Source organism: Danio rerio, chromosome 17 (genome assembly GCF_052040795.2).
Source record: "Danio rerio strain M-AB ecotype USA chromosome 17, GRCz13ab, whole genome shotgun sequence".
NCBI classification, from domain to species: domain Eukaryota; kingdom Metazoa; phylum Chordata; class Actinopteri; order Cypriniformes; family Danionidae; genus Danio; species Danio rerio.
The window spans coordinates 34,670,274-34,693,447 of NC_141037.1; positions in this window are offsets into that span (position 1 = coordinate 34,670,274).

Below are 23,174 nucleotides of genomic sequence, written 5' to 3' on the forward strand. Positions count from 1 at the left end.
AGTCCTCCAAATAGCAACAATCCATTGCTGAATATACCCAACTGATTCAGAGAGACACATAAAAATAACTAAGGCAGTGCGGGTGTTTATTGCTAAAGATTTGCAGCCGTTTTCGGTGATTGGAGATGAGGACTTTTGTCATTTTATAAAAAGCACTCGATCCGCGTTACAGACTACAGTCTTGCATTTTTTCAGCACCGATATTATTAAGATGGTTTATTTATGTTTACTTAAGTACAAATATGCTTCAAATTGTAGGATTTTATGTGTTCCCCAGTTTGTACATGGGCTACTACCAGCTGTGAGATTTCAGTGTTTATATTTTTAAACAATACACTAGTGTACTTTTCTTGGATTTTAAGTTAAGTTAAACAAGTAATGCAATAAATCATTTTTTTCTCCTTAACCTCTTACTGTTCCTATTGGCTATAGAATTTTGTGTCAAGCCATGAGAACCGAACCAAAAACCGTGTTAAAAAACCGAGGTATGTATTGAACCGTGAGCTAACTGTATTGTTGCATCCCTATAGATAGATAGATAGAATGCATACAAAATGATTCTAGATAATAAAACACTTGACCTCTCTTTAAACACAACAACACTGTTTGTTCTGTGTACCGCCACAACTCTACTAATCTTTTTTTTCTGTGGTGGAAACAATATTTTTAAATGAAGTCCTAAACAAACGGTCATAAGGAGCTTGTTCATCTAATCCTGTCAATCATATCACAGGAGTATATGAGCAGCCGTTCACCTCATCCCCCAAGCCCAACATCCAACATCTCTTCCGGATTCGCTCCTCCTCCCCATCCTCACCGTTATTCTAATATCCATTAAGTACTTACTCATTAATTAAATGGTCCAGGAGAAGCTTAGAGCCTGAATCTTGTGCTCAAGCCTCTCCGTTACGGACACTAAGCCAAATCTGTTTACTCACATCACATAAGGATTATATGGGCAGGAATGAAACATTTCATGAAATAAAATTACAGGCTCCTTTGCCCTGATTATGCCTATTGGAATTTATAGTTTCTTTTGAAAATACTGTATTTGTTACATTATAATATTTTACAAATTAACACATTAATTTAGACAGTGATATTAAAAAAACATTTTAGTAACTTTATTTTACAAAGCCTAGTTTAACATCTGCAGTATCATCTATAGTAACAGCAATATATTATGCATTCTGTAATTACATCTAACTAAACCTAATCCTTATTTTACCCTAACCATATACAGTAAAAGCATTACTTACTGTTAATTAATATTACTCAGTACTTCAATGTAAATACATTGTAACAAGGACACCATCAAATAAATTGTAACCTATTGAATTGTATTTTTAAAGTCTAGGTCTGGAATAAGTTTAAATCAAAAACCAACATGATTCAAAATAAAATAAAATAAAATAAAATAAAATATGCTAATCAATGAATCAAAAAATACAAGCATAATATGTTAAACAGTGATATTAAGAAACATTTTTAGTAACTTTATTTTAAAAAGCCTGGTTTAACACATACACTCTCAGAAATAAAGGCACATGAGCTGTCACTAGAGTGGTAATGTTCAATAATGAAAATGTGAACCTAAAAGGTCCATATTAATAACTCAAGGGTACATATTAGTACCTAAAAAGTATAAAAGTGTTCCTCTTAAATTTTTTAGGTACTAATATATACTTTTGACTTACCAATATAGGCCATTTAAGTACAAATGTGAACCTTTTGAAAAGGTGTGGTACCCAGTGACAGCTCAAGTACCTTTATTTCTAATAGTGTACAGTTTCATGTACTTTCTATAGTCACAGCAATACATTATGCATTCTGTAATTACATATAACTAAAACAAATCCTCATTCTGACCCTAACCTTATACAATAAAAGCATTACTTGTTGTTAAATAATATTACTCAGTACTTAAATGTATAATTATATTGTAACAAGGACACCATCAAATGAATTGTATTTTTAAAGTCTGGGTCTGGCATAAGTCTAAATCAAAACCAACATGATTCTGAATAAAAATAAAATAAAATAAGAATGTATTAATCGAGCCAATAAATAAATATTAATATCAATACAATGTCAATCATTTAGGGTTGTGTAAAAGCTTTACTGTGCCAAGTACACAGTCCCTGTAAGTAAAAAAGAAAAGTAAAACAAATAAATGAAGTGTAAATAAAATAACCGATACAAATTAACGCACAAACAAATAAATAAATAAAAGGGTAAATAAATAAATCTGTTTATAGCAAATAAAAAAACTCTCCCTGGAATATAAAAGTGCCAAATTGTGAAGAAACACACCTGCATTGAATAGGAAACAGGATGAAATGAATAGAAAATGGGCCAAAATTGTTCATTCCAAGAACATCACTAAATTATGTCCCTATATATTCCAGAGTCAGCCATGTGTGTGTGGATAAAGGATGAAAAATCTTGAAAGCGGGAGTGAATTAGCTCTAATTTACAATAATATGTGGCTTATGTATGAGATGCTGTTAAGCATCGAAAACATGCAGAGAGCCACTAAATAAATGATCCTGACAAAACGACCACAACAGCAACCACATACAGACTCCATGGAATCTTAATAAATATTTGCAGAATTAATGGTGGATTTATTTATTTATTTAATTATTTATTGCAGACTGCACTGTGTAAACACACCCCAAAATCTGTTTACGGCAAGGTTAATATTTTCATGTTTCCCTTTTCTTCTTGCCCAGGTCAAGAAAAAAAAAGTGACTTTGAAAAAAGAAAAACAAGCAGCAAGATGCTACAAACCCCCCCTTTGCTAACTATTCTCGTCTCACCTTGAGCTGCGTCCACACAGACCATTTCCCCCATATCTTTCCCTGACAAACGAATGCGAGCCTCTGCGGTCCCCCTCTCTGCCGCGGCGGCACAAACAAGAGCTGTCCACACATCACTCATTAACGTGCCCCCCACATCAGCCTCCATTAAAAATAACCCGCCCTGACAGCCTCGGAAAGGACGGCATACCTCCTGAACACCTTTTAGTCTCTCTCTCCCTGCCGCCCCTCCTTTCATTAGGCCTGTTTTGGAGTGCGCTGTGGTATCTACACCATAACTAAGGCTGTTAGCATCTGTTTTACTCCAAGCAAAGTCAAAAGGTGCAGGGCTTTGAGGAGCAACCCCCCTCTCCCGCAAGGATTTCCTCTCTGGCGCCCCCATCTCCCCTCCCTCCCTTCCTATTACTTTGCATACCCAGAAATGTCACCTTACTCCAGCAAGCTGTTACCATGCTGCCTCCATGCCAAAACAGCCAGCCTCAAAGGACACTGATGGATCCTGCATTTTTCAGTGATGGCTCTTAAAAGGCATTAGACGCCCGAGGCACCTCAGGCTTGGGCAACAGAAGAAGATGTGATATAATGGTGCTGGAACGAAGGACTGTGCCTCAAAGTCAAACCCAGCGTGTGACACTGAGGGAGGTTTGGAGGGGTTGGAGAAAAAATGATTCCTGACTGCTGATATCTTGGCTGCGTCCGCGAGTCGGTTTGGACAAACGCGGGACAAGCACTAGGTTTTATAACGGAGCCATTTATAGCAGCATGTGGAAGAAGGTAGACCATGCTGCTTAATGACTCGAAACTTTGATATTTAAAGCTTGATGCATTTTAAAGTTGAACTGGAATCAAGATTCAACTTGATGACCGCCATAATTAAATGATTAACCTTCATCACTATTTGTGATCTTGGACCACAAAACCAATGTTAATGTTGCATGGGTATATATTTTCGAATAGCAAAATGTACACTGTGAACCCCGCTGTTGTCAATACTAAAGATATTAAGTTAATATAACTTGACATTACTTCATATATCAAGTTTTGGCATCAAAACTAAAGCAGGTGTGTTCAACTTACATATTAGGCAGCAAAAAAAAAAACTTTTAATTAATATCTTAAGTTCTCTGAACTTAACATTTTAGTTTCTTTAAACGATTCACCATATCTCTGTTTAAAAGGTGTTCTTGAATTTGCCTTGACAACCTCGCTGACTCACAAGGTGGTCGTTTTGCTTGTGATGCTGAATTTTGCTGAAAGGCAGCAGGACAGAGACACTACCTGAACCCATCCGACAAAAGAGAAAAGTAAATTAGTAAGTCGATATTTAACCCACTACCGCACGCATTATGATAAATCTATAATATATATATATATATATATATATATATATATATATATATATATATATATATATATATATATATATATATATATATATATATATATAGTTTTGACTGTTTTTCTTTTCTTAAAATGGCTTAACTTGAACTTAACTATGATATGTCGCCATATGGCAACAACTTCCAACAGTGGATCTAACTTTGAAATTTCTTATTTAGAACTTTCCTAATAATTAATAATTTTGTTGTTTGAAATGATTTAATTGGTATTGCAGTATTATAAGCTTTAACACAGAACTTATAAATGACATCTTATACACACTCTCCAACAACTCATATTCCAACAGCTATAACTTATTTCATTCGTTTTTGCTGAATATTATTGAAAACAATCATAATATTGTATTATCCAACACAATCTCACGGCAATTCTCACGGTAGCTCTGTTACCTCACAGCAAAAAGGTCACTGGTTTGAGTCCTGGCTGGGTCAGTTGGCATTTCTGTGTGTAGTTTGCATGTTCTCCCTTTGTTCGCGTGGGTTTCCTCCAGGTGCCCCGGTTTCCCCCACAAGTCCAAAGACAAGTGCTATAGCTGAATTGGGTAAGCTAAATTGTCTGTAGGGTATGTATATATGTCCTGGTTCTCCAGGTTGTGGGATGATGTTTGGGTAAATGACCAACCACGTAAAAATGAGATGTTACGAAACACCAACATGATAACCAAAACTTTTTATGAACACAATGATTTTCCCTCACCTTCCCTCATCTTACTGTGCAACAAGCTGGCCCCACAGGAACATTGCAACATCAAAATTATTGTATATTATTCATTCATTCATTCAATTTTTCTTGGCTTAGTCCCTTTAGTAATCTGGGGTCGCCATAGTGGAATGAACCGCCAACTTATCAAGCATATGTTTTACGCAGCGGATGCCCTTCCAGCTGCAACCCATCTCTGGGAAACATCCACACACACCCATTCACACACATATATAAGACAGATTAGGTCATCGGTTAGAAGTAAACGTTCAGTTAAACACAAGAGAACTGTTTTTGCACAATCAGTTTTTTTTACCAGAGCAGCAGAAAGATGGAATAAAACAAGGTAACATTTTATTTTGATAGTCCATTTACTTATTAGTAGGCCATCATTAACAGACATTTAATTGACTATGAGAGACTTAGCAAGTATATGTTGATTATCACTAACCCTAATCCCAACCTGACAGTCTACTTATAATGAGAATTAGTTGCAATGTAACTTAAATTCAACAAAAGTACCATCAAAATAAAGTGACCAAAATCAAATATGCAACCACTGATCTGATTTGATTTTGTTGACTATGATGCATTGCAGTGTTTCTCAACCACGTTCCAGGAGGACCACTAGCTCTGCATATTTTTCATGTCTCCTTAACCAAACACACATGATTCAGATCATAAGCTCATTAGCAGAATTAGCTAAAGCATGTCTTTGGACTGTGGGGGAAACCGGAGCATCCAGAGAAAACCCACATGAACGCAGGGAGAACATGCAAACTCCACACAGAAATACCAACTGACCCAGCCAGGACTCGCACCAGCGACTTTCTTGCTGTGAGGCGAAAGTGGTAACCACTTAGCCAACTTGTCCTCTGTGCTTGTAAGTAAGTAAAAACGACAATATAACTACTACAACTATAGGTTTACCACCCCTGAGTGCTTGCAGATGGAGGGATTACGATTTTGTCTAGCACTTTAAAATGCTAAAATTTAGCATGGTAATAAAATGTAAAATACTGGAGATTAAAGACAGAAACCCAGTGGAATAACTGTTGGAATCAATAGGTTTGAATCTGATGAACAGTGTTTAAAGGTCATATCCTTAAGGGACAAGAGGAAATCCAGTGAAGTGCTTGCACAGCATTTACAGCCTTTGACTGTGAAAAGCTTTGGTCACACTAGAATTTTACTTTTACCAAAATGTCTATGAACACTGTAAGATGGTAAAATAATGCCACTTTCTCTGACATCCCTTTTAAAAAAAATCAACTTGATTTAGTTTTAACCTGCATAATTTTAATAATCGAAGATAAGAAAATGGTTTCATTGAGAAGATGGAAAAGATCATTATCATTATATTTTAGGAATCAGCAGTGCATTTTATAAAGACTAAAATTAGGTCAAAATAAAACTTTTGCAATAGGTAGGAAGCCTCATTAATTTCTCTGATCACCACAAACTGCACAACTCTGACATTGTCAATGGACATTAAGGGTGTAACGTGATTGTTTATGATACAACTCATCCGTTATGTTTCTCCAATTGTAGAGATGTGATCTCTTCCTTCTCTGAAATTCCTAATATCCATTGAAAGAGTTTTCTTTCTCCTGCATTCTAATGGAAGTCTAGCATGGTCACTCCATAGGAAATCCCACAATCACAAATATTGCAGAATATCCGAGGAATATTAAGTTCATAAGAACAACAATGATATATCCCACTTATATTCAGCAACTCGTATAACATTGAGCCTTCAAATCAATCAGAAGAGAAAATTTGTAAAAAAATTGATGAGATTTCATCCAGGTTGGCAATTAAATTGATAAATCTTTAACACATACTAGCAAGTATTTACACTATAAACCTTTCTCTAACATTTTTGTGAAGAAAATACTATTTAAGTCAAGTATCCTTTATAAATGTGTAGAGTTTAATGTTTTCAATGTTTTGTGTAATTGTTCTAATATTACTTGTGAAAGGTAAAAGCAATTTGGAGTTACAATTGAGCTAATTGACATAGCATCTTAAAAGGCAGAGCTCAAGGTTTTAACCAGAAAAAGCAACAAGTGACACAACTGCCCTGAATATACATAGATCAACATATGAACATATGAAAATATTAGGGTAGAATTTCAGTGCATTTTAAGTAGTTTAAGAAACTGTGGTTTTATATATATATATATATATATATATATATATATATATATATATATATATATATATATATATATATATATATATATATATTAGGGATGGGAAGATTAACCGATATGTATCGATACGCGGTCATGCGCGTGCACGATGCGAGTGCATCGGTTGAGCAGCAGAGGATGAATGAAATTTTGGAAGCAAATCGAGATGCATCGGTTTTTGCGAGATGCATCGATTTTTCCGAGATACAGCTTATATTTTTAATATAGAATGTATTTTTTATTTATTAACAAGTGTTGTCAACCTGTTTTTGGCGCATAATTTAATCGACCTACATAAAGTAAGCCTTAGCAACGGATTTGCGGATGTGTACACTTTCGCTACAACTCAGTGTATCAGGTGTGCGGATGAAGCTAGTGGAGCGCCCTCAGAAAGCGCGAGAAGCAAAACAAACATTTTATTCCCCACTGAGTTTTAAATCTAAAGTATGGCAAGCAACATTATGGATTTAAGGATGGACGACATGACAGGACAGATGCAATTTGCAAAATGTGCCGCGCATCTGTAAAATACGCGGGCAGTACGACTAATCTGATATCGTACTTGAAGCGGCGCCACGGTGTTGTTGTGAAAGCATCTTCCAGTGTTTCTGCATCCCCGGCTTTCGCACTGCTTCAACCAGTTCCAAAAGTGGTGAGAAAAGCATTGCAAGTTTTTTTTTTCCATGCGCAACAGTTCTGCTCGTTCTACGCCAATAACGAATGCTATTGCATTGTTCATCTGCAAAGATATTTAAACACCTCCTCCTGTTAATTTTTATTTAATTATAATAATAATAATAATATTAATAATAATAATGATAAAAATAATTGGGTGTCACGGTGGCACAGTGGGTAGTTTGACCACCTCACAGCAAGAAGATTGCTGGTTTGTTATATTTTTATTAGCCTGTTGTTTACAGTGACAGTGATGTTTCAAAGCAGCATAACACTGCTAGTTCATGACCTTAAGTTTTGAATAATCAGTGGCAAAATATATCTTTGTAAAACTTGTTTTCATAGTTAAAAAGTTAAATCACAATTCTTGTTGTGCAATGCTAAATTTATTTATGTTGAAAGAGTGCAAATATATACATATTTTTTTAATATATATTGCACTTATACATTCTGTTTATCTTGAAAATACTTAAATAATATGTGCTACAGTATATGTTCTAAAATGGCCCTCTACTGTAAACTAACACTCTGGCTCTGAGAGAAGAGCCAGTTTGTAAAAAAAAGTCTTGGTTTTGCTTGGTTTATAAATAATCAAACTCATTCAATGGCACAGCATCCTCTTTCACATAATCTCATAAACTTGATCTAATTAGTTAGTGCTGAAATATCGCATCGTATCGTGATATGGGTGTGAATCGTATCGTGTTGCATCGCAATATGTCACAAATGTATCGTTAATATATCGGATCGTATTCTTTGTATCGAGATGGGTATCGGATCGGCATTATAGCTTAGATGCCCAACCCTAATATATATATATATATATATATATATATATATATATATATATATATATATATATATATATATATATATATATATATATATATATATATATATATATATATTAATTTCTAAAACCACAGTGTCTTAAACCACTTAAAATGTACTGAAATTCTACCCTAATATTTTCACAGCGTGACACAAAAGCACTAACGTTTTAAGACAACGAACGAAACAACGCATGTGTTCCATCACTTCATCAATTACAGCCACAGAACAATGGCCAGCAAAATAACGGCATGTTATATTGTTTGGCTAAAGCCTCTTGTCGCTGCATAATGGTGGAGAGTAGCGTGTGTGGGAGTTTCCTGAAGGACTGGAGGACTCTCATGCACAAACGCCGCTTCAGGCCGGCTAGAGGACTCTTTCAAAGTGAACAATCTGTCTCCTCACTAAAGGTCTCCCTCGCAGTAAACAGTATGTGATACTGTAGTGAAGGACGGTCACGGAGTGGCTAATCGGATGGACACAGCGAGTCTCCACCGGCAGAGCGAGAACAATGCAGCTGTGGCTGCTTAAGAGCAGTAGGTCCTGAGGCGCGACGCTGAACTGCGACCTTGCTAGTATAGACCGGTCCCTGCCACTACCTCTTTGACAAAACTTATGATTCATATAGCCCTAGTGCACTCTTTCCCTCCATCCATTTCTCTCTTTCTCACTCTCTTTCTCTCATTGCATGACCTTTACATCAGATTGCTGATAGTTATACTTTCCCCCCCGCCCCCTTGGATGTCCTACATATCACAATAGCCTTGCCTTAAGTGAGAGCAAAACTCTTTATGACTCTCTCGCAATCGCATGTGAAAAAAAAAACACTGCTCGTATTGTCTCCAACCTCTGGCAGTGCCTTAATTAGAACACACTAAGGCTCCTCTTCGGTGTCTCTCTTTCTTTTTAGCAGTATAATTAGATTAGTGTCGGAGACCTGGTGTAATCGCTCCGAGGGAAGATGAAGGAGTGGGAGCGATGAAGGGAGACAGGTGGCCCCTCTTCGCTCTTTTTTTTCCCCTCTCGTGCTCTGCTGCAGGACAATAAGTGGAGACAAGACGAGGTACGGCCCGACCCCCCTCTCTTTCGTCCCCTTGACAGGTGCTCCTTCAGCGCAGGTGTTTTGTGAGAGCGGTCTAGCTTCAAAATGTGTACACCAGTGTGACCTCCACCCAATGCATATTGCTCATGTTCCGACGAGACACAAGGCCACACAAAGTTACTTAAAACAAACCCTTAACCATCAAAGAGGACACACCTGACACACAAATGTGTCTAAATATTAGGGATTTGAACTTACGCTGGTCTCAAGGTACCCACATAGGCTTACTCTGAAAAAGTCGCCTCTTATACATATTTGGAGAGGGTGAATTATGTAGCCAGAAGTACTTATGGCTGTATTTTGTCTTTAAAATGAATGATACAGGGCAGCATGACGCCATTCCTTTTTGTCATTACCTGCTGACCGCTTACCTCTGTATGGACGGATTTCCCGCTGTTGGCAATTTGTCCAGTAGCTCGCCATGTATGTTGGCAGACTTGAGATGCAGAGATGAGGTAATCATGACGATGGGGTTCGAATCCGGTAAAGAATGGATACAGAAAGCAGGTAAGACCAAAAACATAATCCAAAAAATAAAATAAACAAGTAAATAACAGGGTGAGAATGTGGTAAAATCTGAAAACATGGTCAAAATCAGGGCTTTTCTTTTTTTGGATTGCTTTCAAAAATTGTTGGTTGGGTTTCAGGAAGGAGGAGGGTGGGTCAGTTGATCAGTCAGTTAGTCAAACAGTCAGTCTTGAACGGCCTCAGGTGGGTTTATTCGAGAACAGCAGGCACGAATGGTCTCCGTGAAAACAAAAACTGCAAAAAACGTAGCTCCTGAGACGTATTTGGTGGTCTCCAGAAATTAATATAGAGGTACGTTTTCAGAATGAGCGTGGATTGCAAGGTTCTGACAATGCTTTCAATTAACAGTTTTTGTTTTGACTTTACAAAAGTACAGTTAGATATTCGAACAGAACCTTTCATTTTATCTGCTCTAAAAAAAACTCTTCTTGAACGTATCAAACAAAACGATTTCATGACCAGAAGACAACAGGAGCATTTAAAACCAGTACATAAAAGGAAATAATAATCTTGCTTTGAGTGCTATCGAGTGAGTTCTTAAGCACCTACGATTGGCCATTATGTTTTGATCTAACACTGATCCCATACCAATTTGTCCACACAATTGTCCATCACAATGCATGGAAGAACACTCCTGCTAAACATGTTTTTTCTGTATGTGTTTATGTTGCTAGTACTGTCGACCCTTAGCCCCTCAAGAGACAAATGACCCCTTTCCCTCTCTTTTTACTTTTTTGAAGGTATCTTAAAATCTGACATTACTGTCCAAATCTCATTTTGCCTCCAGAACTCAAAGCTATTCAAGAGACCATTAAGATATCTAAAATAGGATGGGCTGGAGATATGTGACCTCTGGGAGGAATCCAGTTTTCTAAAGAGTGCCTAAAGTGGAAAAAAGGAATGTAGCTTTTGCTGGGTGACATCTTAAATTTTAAGCTGGTGTGACCAGCGAAGGTATTAAATCTAATACAATTGGAAAGCTTCAGATTATCACAGAATATCTGACAAAAGTGTTATTGATTTTTCAAGTTATGAAACACTGCTGATTTATTTTGAGCCAGCTAACTGGTTTCCAAAGAGATAAGATTATTTGTCAAAATCTTATTCCCAGTCATTTTTGGTAACACAACAAGGTTTCATTAGTTAATGTTAGTGTATTTACCAACAATAATGAACATTTATAACTGCTTTTTTCATATTTGCTAACAATAGTTAATGAAAATAAAGTAATTTGTTGTTAGTTTATGTTAAATCACAGTGCATTAACTTCAAAATGGAGAAGACGAATTTTGGAGACCCCGAATTATGTAGGCAGAGGTATGCATGGCAGCATTTAATTTTTTTAAGTGAACGCTACAGGGCGGTATGACAGTTCCTTTTGGCTCTTACCTCCATGTGAAAAGCTTTCTCGCTGCAACTGGTTTGTCCAGTTAGCTCGTCATGCACATCGGCAGACTTATTGCGCAGAGAGGAATTGACCATAATGACTACCGGGATCGAGTCTGGGGAAGAGCAGTTCCAGAAATCAGGAAAGACAAAAACAGAACCCAAAAAAGAAAAACGAGCGAACAACAGGGTGAGAATATGGTAAAATCCGAAAACGTGGTAAAAATCAGACGAGGGCTTTTCTTTTTCTGGACGGCTTTTTGTAAATCGTCAGTTGAGTTTAGGGAAGTATGCAGGCGGGCGGGTCAATTGGCAAAATTGATTGGGTTTAGGGAAGGATGAGGATGGGACGATCAATTGACCTGTCGCCCAGTCAATCATTCAGTCGGTCGACAGCAGCCTCTGGTGGGTTTACGCGAGAACAGTGCGGACACGAACGGCACTCGCGAGAGACATTTGAGATGCGAAAAAAGTGCACAGAACGGCCTCTAACGGATTCGCGAAAACAAAAACTGCAAAAATACTTACCTCCCAGGACATATTCCGCGGTCTTCAGAAACATCCACGTGACTACGTTTTCAGAATGAGTCTGGGTTGATTAACGTAATGTGCATTCAAATCAAAGGTGGCGAAAGTGTAAAAGTTTGCTATATTTACATTTATCTCTTATTTAAAGAGGCTGTTGCAGTATATTAGCAAACATTTTACATCCCTGTATAAAAACATGCTTTCTTGCATGAAAATGTTGCACACTTTTTATGCGCACTGTATGTTTTTAACAATGGAAGGTCAATTTGTTGCGTGTGATGTGGGTTTGCTCCACTTATCCAATATGTGTACATGTCTCAAATAATCTGAAGCAGTTCACTTAAAAAAAAAAATAATAATAATAATAATAATAAAAAAAAAAAATATATATATATATATATATATATATATATATATATATATATATATATATAACATTAATGCACATCAGTAACTCGCTAGTAACTTTTATTATATATGGTCATATAAGAAAACATCATAAATAATTGGAAATCTGGCATCGGCAATAATCAAACCCTTGGGAACTAGTTCACTGGAATCCTCTCAAGCTGTGGACTTTTCCATTTTGATTGCTTGCCGTCAAACTACGTCATAGCTCATTACCATAAAGTTTACTTGATTTCAACTCTCCTTGAAGCCCTCACCTGCGAAGACCAGCCGTGCTATTCCCCGCCACCTATCACTGCTGGCTCCTATTGACAATGAATGACTTCCAGCTACTTTGACGCTCACTCCGATTTCGGTGTGAGTGCACAGTACACTAACAAGCACAGCTTTGGATTTTATTGATATGTTAGAAAATGTTAAACTGATGATTAATAAATGGTATACAAATATTGTTCATGTTAACATAAACTAATGAATCTAGTGTCCCCATTTTAGTACCCTTAAATATGTAGTGTTCACTTTCATATAAAAAAATCTAAATGTTTTCATCAATACCATTATATTGGGTAACACTTTATTTTGATGGTCCATTTGACTGTCTGCTTAATATTTGTTGATACTGCTCCTTCAACAGACTTTTAACTGACTATAAGAAACTTAGAAAGTACATGTCAACTTACACTAACCCTAACCCCAACCTTAACAGTCTACTTATATTCTAATGAGAATTAGTTGGCATGTAGATGCAATGTAACATAATTCAACAAACATACCATCAAAAACAAATTGTGATCTTGTGTTGTGTTGGGACAATCCTTTAGGAAAACATTTACATTGACATTATCCTTTATACAGCAATAATGGATTTAATTAATAATGAAATATTTTTAAATGATCAATTATATAAATAATCAATAATGAACTAAATATCTAGGTATGCATAACTTAATGTGGTAACACCTTAGTTTAAGTAACAAATGACATAATTTACTAGCTTATTAACTGCCTATTATTAAGATATTTGTTTATTAGCACTTATATTTTACATATCTTATTTTACATCCCTAATCTTACCCATTATCTAAACCCAACTCCTAACTTAACCATAATAAGCAACTAATCAGCAGTTCGTTGAGCTAAAAGGCTTAGTTCAGGAGTGCCCAAACTTTTTACCTATGAGGAGCCAAAAATCTAACTTGATTGAATGTGATAGGCCGAAGTGAAATAAACCAAACTATTACATTTAAGTTGCCATGGTAATTTCCTAATTTATTCATATTTAAAAATACATAAAAATAATTTAATCATATTAATTAGTATATATTTTACATTTTTTAATGAATGTCTTACAATAAAAACAAACAATCCAATTTATAAAACAATGGTGTTCGATGCTAAATGCATTAAACACATGTGATTTCTTGTCGAGGATCTCTACATTTTTACAAATCTAATTCATGCACAATTGAAATGTTTCATTTCATTTGCTCAACAATTAAACAAGCAAACACAAAAGTTTATATTAAATTTAGAAATGATGAGCTCTGTTGAAGGCATTGGCTCCAACCTTTCCATCATGCTCCCTCTCTTTTCAAATGGGACGACTGGCCAAATCAAAAGTTACCATGCTCCAATCTCTGGCTTAGTTAATAGTGTTTATTGTACATTAAAATAAAGTGTAACCCTTCTTTTTTAGCACCGATACATACAATAAACTGAACTAATATTAAAAAAGTAAATGTCTGTGTGCATGTAAAGAAATTATTTATCTGTGTAAGAGGCACTATTGTAGACATCCAGGTCAACTTAAATGACCCATCACTGAGGCTAATGTCACAGCGTTGATGCAGTCATCCATTGACTGGAGAGAATATGTGTTGAAGATTGGCTTGCTTGTGGCAACAACGACTCAGCTCAACCAAAGCGAAACAAGGGATGATACTATTGGAGTGCTCTTGTTGAAAGAACAGAGCATCCAAATGACCATGATCCAAGCCAAATCCGAACCAGAGCATACTATTACATATAATGTGAACTTATCAATGTGTGATTGGTTCAATAATTTAACCCAATGCTTTAATACTGACACAAAATATAAACCTACAAGACAGCCTTTGCAACTTACTATGCAATCTTACGGCGTCCTGTAACCTGACCGGTTAACACTCAACACATTCAATATGATACCAAGCAGATGTCAACACTACTCATAAAGAACAGGAGAGTTTGTTTTCTCATGTGTTGGGTGACATGACAGTAAGACAGTCGTTGGGTATTTACTCAAGGCTGTAAGGCCATTGTTATCCCTCAGCCTCTCCCTAAGGTCACGGGCATCAACTTAATTAAAGCTGACACACTGAAACATCATCCCTACAGCTGGTTCAACAAACCTGTCAAAACACAACAGCACCCATACAGCTTTAAGAAATATAGATCTGATTAACAATTTCCTTGATCAGACAGGAAAAGACAGCTTAAATCTAAGGGGAAACTGATTCCTAAGGGGACGGTTTGCTCGCACTTATTGTTCATATCTCTTATTCAGTCCATTTGGTGTGGACCGAAAAGAAAAATTATAGATTGATTTTTTTCCAATTCACTCATTTTTAAGACCGATGATTAAATAAATGAGTCTTTTATTATATGTATTTTGTGGCAAAACATCCAACACAATACTTTTTGATGGGACAAATTGTTGTATTTGTTGGATCAGTTGCGACATACACTCAAACTACTTGTTTAAAATTAGTTAAATCCACACAATTCCTTAAAGGTTTTTGGTGAACCCAGCATTTTTTATAATGTACAAAGAGCTTGTAAGATGTGTAAAAGTGTCTAAACTATGTTTAGGAATTTCCTCAGTCACACACACAAATGAATATTCGCAGGAAGGAGATGCTCTTTTGATGTCTGTATTAAACTGTGATAAGAAATAGTGGAATTATGATGATAAAAAACAGCTTGAGCATTCTGTCTTGTTTATGGACACATGACAGAATTTTTGACGCAGAAAGCTTGTCATATTTCAGTTGATTTTATCTATTTTATATTTATGTTTCAGTCCACTTGTTTTGTATGCACCAATGACAGCGTTCACACTTAGCTTTAATCCAGGGCTTAATTTGTGCAGGCGCCTCATTTTACACATCCCCCTCCTCAATTGCCCTCCTTCCCCGTCCCCTGTTCACTTTCAGTTTTAACCGCGACTCCCCAACCTTCCCAGCTTTCATGCGCAACGCCTCTACATCCTGCCGGATCCATTACCCCGATCTGTTTCAGGACCTCATAATTCACAAATTAAGCACTGCTTTAATCTAAATATCTACCCAGCAGAAGACGTCGTTTTGATGTCGTTTTTTGAGTTAAATCAAGTTGTGGACTTTATTTAGCCCAAAAATCGACATAAAAAATTGGTCTGTATTTGGTCTGTCGGATTTGGTCCAAATATAGCCCAGAAATCGATGTGGTCTTTGTTTTGGCCTTAGGGTTTGGTTCAAATATAGCCTAAAATTGATGTTGTCTTTGTTGTAGCTGTCGGATTTGGTCCAAAATACTATGTAGAAAAAATTATTTGTATTTTATCAGTTGGATTTAGTCTAAATTTAACACAAGGTCACACTTTGAACATATGGCTATGAATAATTACATAAGTTCTTTAACTATAATGTGTTTTACATCTTTTTTTTTCCATTAGCATATCATGCAGTTTGAGGTAAAATGCAAAATGTATTTATACAAAAAGCAATTATAGTGCCATAAAATTACATTTAAATTATGCTAATAAAATTACAACATCACTGCTGTTGACTCCATTAGTATTTTCCCAGCTGCTTCATCCACTGATAAAAACTACTTTTCAGGACCTGCTAAATGGGAAAACATCTCTAAAATGGAGGCCACATCTTAAAAATAAACGCAAACATGTATGATACACAATTCAAAAAGTAAAACATATCAGTTGTTAAATTAATCAAATTTATTCAACTTCAATCTGCAGGTTGTATTGGTTTTTAAGTAATTAGTTTAAATAAGAGGCAATTGAAAAATCAATTCACCACTATCATGTGTTCACAAGTAGTAAAGATAATTGACTGCGATTGCTATAAGAAATAGGTATTTTATCTAACTTTTTACATTATTAGTTGATATAAATGCTAGTGGAAAACTGAAAGCTTGTTGCTGTTTTGTTAAAAATAAATAAAAAAAAAAGCTCCCACCTGTTGAAATAACTTTGGTCACACTGTTATGTTTATTAATGGGAAAATATTAAATTATTTTTATGATCATTAATTTAAATAGAAAAATAAAAACGCCAGTCAGTAGATGGTTGGTAATGTCTAGTGAGTAAGTGAGTCATTAAATCATTTATTCATTATTTATTACATTACTGTAAATTTTGATAGCAAAACCGACCAAGAACAGACACTATGTGTCTAAAATATAACATAATATTATTTACAAAACTAAACCAATATCACATTTGCACAATAGTACTAATTATAATAATATGAATAAATAAATAACACATGCAGAGCATTTTCCCCCTGATGCCTTGTATTATTATTGTTGTTTAGTTGTGTATGTATGTATGTGTTTCTTTATTTTAAAGTCAGAACATTAGTATTTTTCTTTATTCAGAAACTGATAGAATCTATATTGGTCACTTTGTAATATGTAAAACATTATGTAGTTATACATAAATTAAACAATGAGTGAACAGAAAACAAATTGAATGTGATTAAATATCAACATGCTGTATTTTAAAATAAATAAGAAGCAAGTCAGACTGACATGATATGCCCATACGAATTGAACTGTGAAAATTAAAATGATTTAATATGCCAGTTCATAAAAATTTGATGTATAAATGATGACATCAAACACATAATCCCCCAAAAAAATGGTTAGCTTGTTTTCCACTTATTCACCTTGTAGTCACATTGACAAATCAGTGGGGCAACTGGGCAGACACGGTTGCCCCATGGAGTTGCCCGCTTAAGTGCATATTAAAATAAGTGTCATTCCAGGCTACATTCAAAGGCATTTTCCACACATCCACAAAATGTCAGTCTTTCAAATGGATATCAGCATGACACCCTGCAGTGGAGTTTAAAATATTTGGGAGGGGGGAGAAGAAAAAAGATAGTTTTAACCCTCCTATTACAGATGCAAGTGCACACACACAAAGACACACACGCACACAGAAGCCTTTTAATTAAGATTTTATGTATTAAGATGACTCTCCCTCCGAGCAGTCATTATAATTGTGTTTTACTGGCCTTGAAACTTGTTTAGGCAAGGATCTTGGCTTTATTACAATATTTTCCCCGAGTCTTTCAAGCAAAGACTGTTTTGATGACGTGCTTTCACCCTACACATGACTCTTTTGAGAGCATTCTAATGCTTGTTAATGAGAGAGTCCTACTTTCATTTGAACACAGCTTTCATTAGTTAAATGCCTGCTCCTTGGGGGACGCAAGATTTTAATTACCAAGAGGCCGTTCATAATTCTGGCCACTTTGAGAAGCATGCTTGGAATATTCTCTGGCAGGCTTCATTTGTTTCGTCGTCATTCTTGCCGTTTTTGAGGAATTCAACGTCTCGGAAATTAATTTGAGAGAGCAGCTTTTTCAAGGCTGTGCTCTGTGAATTAAATATACATGATTAAAGACTGTATGTTTCAAATTAGACAATATATTGTATTTTCATATTTCACGGCTAAAGAGTATATTCAGACTCATAGTCGGAATATTAAAAGCCTGCACAAAGAAGCAAATCGTGCATACGGTAATACGTCTCATACACTTTTGCTGCCATCCTAGTATAATTTAAAGGAACATGGCATACCGTAAAACTTGTATATGAATATTAAATAGCAATCCTAAACTACTGATGATACAATACATTAATAGTAAAGCAGTATGAGCCACCACAGTTCAGTAAGTTGAATAGTGGTCATTTGGTGGGCACTGTGACTCAGTGGTTAGCACTGTCACCTCACAGCAAGAAGGTTGCTGGTTCAAGCCTCGGCTGGGTCAGTTGGCATTTCTGAAAGGAGTTTGAATGTTCTCCTCGTGTTGGCATGGGTTTTCTCCGGCTGCTCCGGTTTCCCCCACAAGTCTTAAGACATGCGGTACAGGTGAATTGAATGAACTAAATTGGCTGTAGTGTATGTGTGTGAATGTGTGTGCATATAGGTGTTTCCCAGTACTGGGTTGTGGCTGGAAGAGCATCCACTGTACAAAACATATGCTGGATAAGATGATGGTTCATTCCACTTTGATGACCCTTGATTAATAAAGGGACTAAGCCGAAGGAAAATGAATGAATGAATATGCACTGTATATATATATATATATATATATATATATATATATATATATATATATATATATATATATATATATATATATATATATACAGTAGTGCTGTGTTTGTGTGTGTTATTGTGCTATGAGGTGCTCGGGTATTTTCCTTTGAGATTATTTCATAGTTGTAGTTTATAGGAACATGGCTAGCATGATTTTCAATTTACACACATATTTGTATTTTTACATGCTGAGCTTACTCACACTCAAAGTGTGCATTCAAAGTTTCAGAAATGTTCATCTCCCCAATCATTTTTTGTGCATTTCCTAAACTGAAAATGAACTAGATGCGACTTCCACATCTTGAAACGACCTTTAGGAGAGTATGTTTTCCTCAACCACATGAAACTTTAACAGCAACAGCTTTTAAACGTCTTTTAAAATCAAAGTCATGCATCAGAAAAACACTCCACTAGCTACTCAACATGAACATACAACAATTATGACAACTCCCAAAATTCCTATTCCTAATAATAATTAATAATATTAACCATTCATTACATTTAATTAGCGCTTTTTTGGAGATACAAAAAGCTTTACACATTTTCCGGGGGGAAACTTCTCATCCACCACCAGTGTGCAACATCCACCTGGATGACACCAGATCGCACACCAGCTGATTGGTGGAGAGGAGACAGGTTGATGAAGCAAATTATGAAATGGGGATGATTAGGAGGCCATGATGGACGGAGGCCACTAAGCATGATGCCAGGGTTAAACCCCTACTCTTTTTTTAAAGAACATCCTGAGAATTTTAATGAGAGCGAGAAAGTCAGTATCTACTCATAAAATATCTACTCATTGTTTATCAAAAAGTATTATTATAATATGGTCAGCTTTTTCTGTAATGATTTGCAATGGTTTACATTGTGCGCTCCTGAGCTTGCGCATGGCAGAACTCAACTCACCATCAACTCGCCAGGTAAATTCTCATTCTACTGTACATGTATATATGGGGCATCTCCCTTGATTCCACATGGTGTCATCAAATTACATCTTTGTTTGCTTTAAAGACGACCAGTCTTGCTATCTTTTTTTCCATTAAGCAATTACATTTTGAATATATGTGTGAAAATTGATTAAAAATAATGCCTGTCTGTCCAATAAAGAGCCGTGGGCTCGAAACGTTACACACTTTGTGTCAGCCTTTTTTAATTTAATAAATTTGCATCTTTGGAGCTTCAGTGTTGCCGCCTTTTTGAATATATAATTAGAAATAATGCCTAACATCAACACGTTACAGCAAAAAGTAATTACTATAACATTACTTTTCTAAAGCATTACTCACAGCAATGGTCACTAGCAACATCTTGTGTTATTTTTAACAGAACACAAATTAATTCGCATTAAAACATTAAAACCATATGATGCCTGTACATTGAGTGGATTTTGGTTGTAATTTTCTGTCGAAAAGTGTCTTTCCTATCCTTAATTTATCTTTACAAGGACACTGAAAAATGGCAGGAGAAAAGAAATGCTAGATGCTAAGCATGCAAATGCTTTTTAAGATCTGTCTGTCTAGCTGGAGAACACTGTACACTCAGTGACTGTGATATATTCAGTGGCTGACAAGTTTCGTATGTTTACATCCAGCCATTTCTCAGTGTGATTTCACTCGATATCAAGGGGCATTTAGAATCCTTGTGGGGGGAAATCAATGATATAGCATGTGGTATAAACTCTGCTCATACCCATTGCCACTTGTAAACTCCTTCAGTACCTGTGGTGGACTAATAGACTCAAAGGCATCAGAGATAAATTAGAGAGAACAAATGCACATAGCACATAGATGACACAGTTATAGCACATAGATCAGTTAACGTCATTGTGTCACCAGGCTATCCACATTTGTTCCAGTGTTTCATGTAATTTTGGGTGTTTAATTTTTTTTAGTTTTTAAGCTTAACTGCTGTTCGGCAGTTTCACTTTCATTCAGGAACATTTCATTCATGTCCCCTTGACAAACCGAAGTATTGGATGCGAGGACAAATGGAAGAGAAAAAACATCTGCATTTCACAATGCAGGTCTGTGTGGTCCTTTACTGACTTGGTAGGTGCATAGAAAAGTGTCATAAAGCCGCATGTGTTTGAAATATCCTCTCACAAAACGGAAACAGTTTTAGGTGTTTGATTAATGTCTGTATTGCACTTCAATAATGGGACTAAAATTGACAACCTGGGCTCATTCTAAAAAACGTAGTCCTGTGGACGTTTCTGGAGACCACAAAATACGTCATGGGAGGTACGTATTTGTTCAGTTTTTGTTTTCGCGAATCCGCAAGAGGCAGCGGTGCGTGCTTTTTTTCTGCGTTTCGACTGTCTCTTAAGGCTGCTGTCGGACGACCGTGCGTCCGACTGGCTGAATGATTGGGCGACCGGGCAATCGGCCAACCCTCCCTCCTCCTCCTTCCCTAAACCTAAACCAGTTTTACTGATTGACCCGCCTGCCCGCTTACTACCCTAAACTCAACCAACGATTTACAAAAGCCGTCCAGAAAAAGCCCTCGTTTGATTTTTACCACATTTTGGGATTTTAACACATTCTCAGCCTGTTATGAACTCATTCATTTAATTTTTTGGATTCTGTTTTTGCCTGTTTTACCTGATTTCTGGAACCGCTCTTCCCCGGACTCGAACCTGGTCATCGTCAGCATCGTGTTCAGCTCCTCTATGCCTCTTAAGTCCACCAACGTACACAACGAGCTAACCGGACAAAATGGTTGCAGCGGGAAAGCCCTCCACACAGAGGTAGGCGGTCAGCAGGCAAGTACGAAAGGGAACAGCGTCACACATCCTGGTAGTATTTGCGCAAAAATTAAATGCAACCATACGTACCTCCGGCTAATTCGCGGTCTCCAGAAACGTTCGCAGGATTACATTTTCAGAATGAGCCGATTATGACCTTAATCGGATTAAATGCTTTTTACATGGTAGACACTTAATCAGAGTATTGTCTTAATCGTATTTAAATCGTATTATTGGTGCCCATACTCAGTGATGCCCTTTCGACCAACAAAATTACAACACAAAAAGTATTATAATATCAGAAAAGTTGCATCCACCTAAAAGCTTTAATATTAATTCACATATTTATACTGGATTTCCTGTTTCTACAATGCACTTAAACTATCCTAATGTCAAAATGAATTTAACATTGGCATCAAACAAGATATCAATGCATGCCAACCATTCAATAACATTGTGACGACATTGTTAGATGTCAATTTTAAGTAATTTTGTAATAAAGACAGTCAATTGGCATAAAATGAATAAGCATTTTTTACGTTTATTTGTGTCATTTGACATCAAGGTGCCCACTAGGAGGCATCTTTCCATTTCTTTACCTCGTCTAATTGCTGATGAAAAAATCAGTAAATCCTTTCAGTATTTTGTGGTACAAGTTTTGTTGTATAAGTTCATTTAGTTTTTTATAAGCAACTTTAATATTTAATTAGTTTTTTACTAAACGTAAATACTCTACGTATTTCTGTAATATAAATCATTAACCTTACATTAAGCCTTAATACCCAAGCCTCCTTTTAAGAGATCTGCTCTAATCCTTTTGTGTGGAGACAATTGCTCTTCTAGCAAGCAACACAACAGACATATCATGCTCAGCCAGGAGTAGCAGTAGCTCATGGTGAGATCCTCTGACAAGGAGTACAGTGACTTCAGGCAGCGGCTGGAAAATTACTCCTAGCCGTTAGCTCCCCATGCTAATTGTTTGTATTAAACAGTGTCTGACAGGAAGAGAAGTGCGCAGAGGCGCTGAGAGCAGCGACAGGTCGTATTAGCGTGGTGACAGTTGACTGGTCAGCCTGGAGCAGAGCTGGAGAAAGACTCTAATCTGGCCTGCTTGTTACTCTTGTAGCCCGTGGCACCTCTGAGACCTCTTGTTCTGTGTAAGAAATCCGCTGCCGCTCCAACACAGCCACACTCACATGTTAAATAACAATATGACTTATGCCCCAGGAAAGGACAGTCACTTCAAAACATTTATCACTTCCTCTTGTTATTTGTTAGTGGTACTACTGTAAAAGTGTAAGAAAGTGGAGCTCACTCAGAAATTGATATGTTGTTGTCATTTATAGCGCACATGCTGAACAAATCTTATTTGTATATATTTAATAATATAAATGGTCGCTATGACTTTAGTCAATGCTAGATGTTGATGTACCTTTTTCAAAACAACTAGGAAATCATGCACACTGAGTGAGTTTGTGCTTTTTAT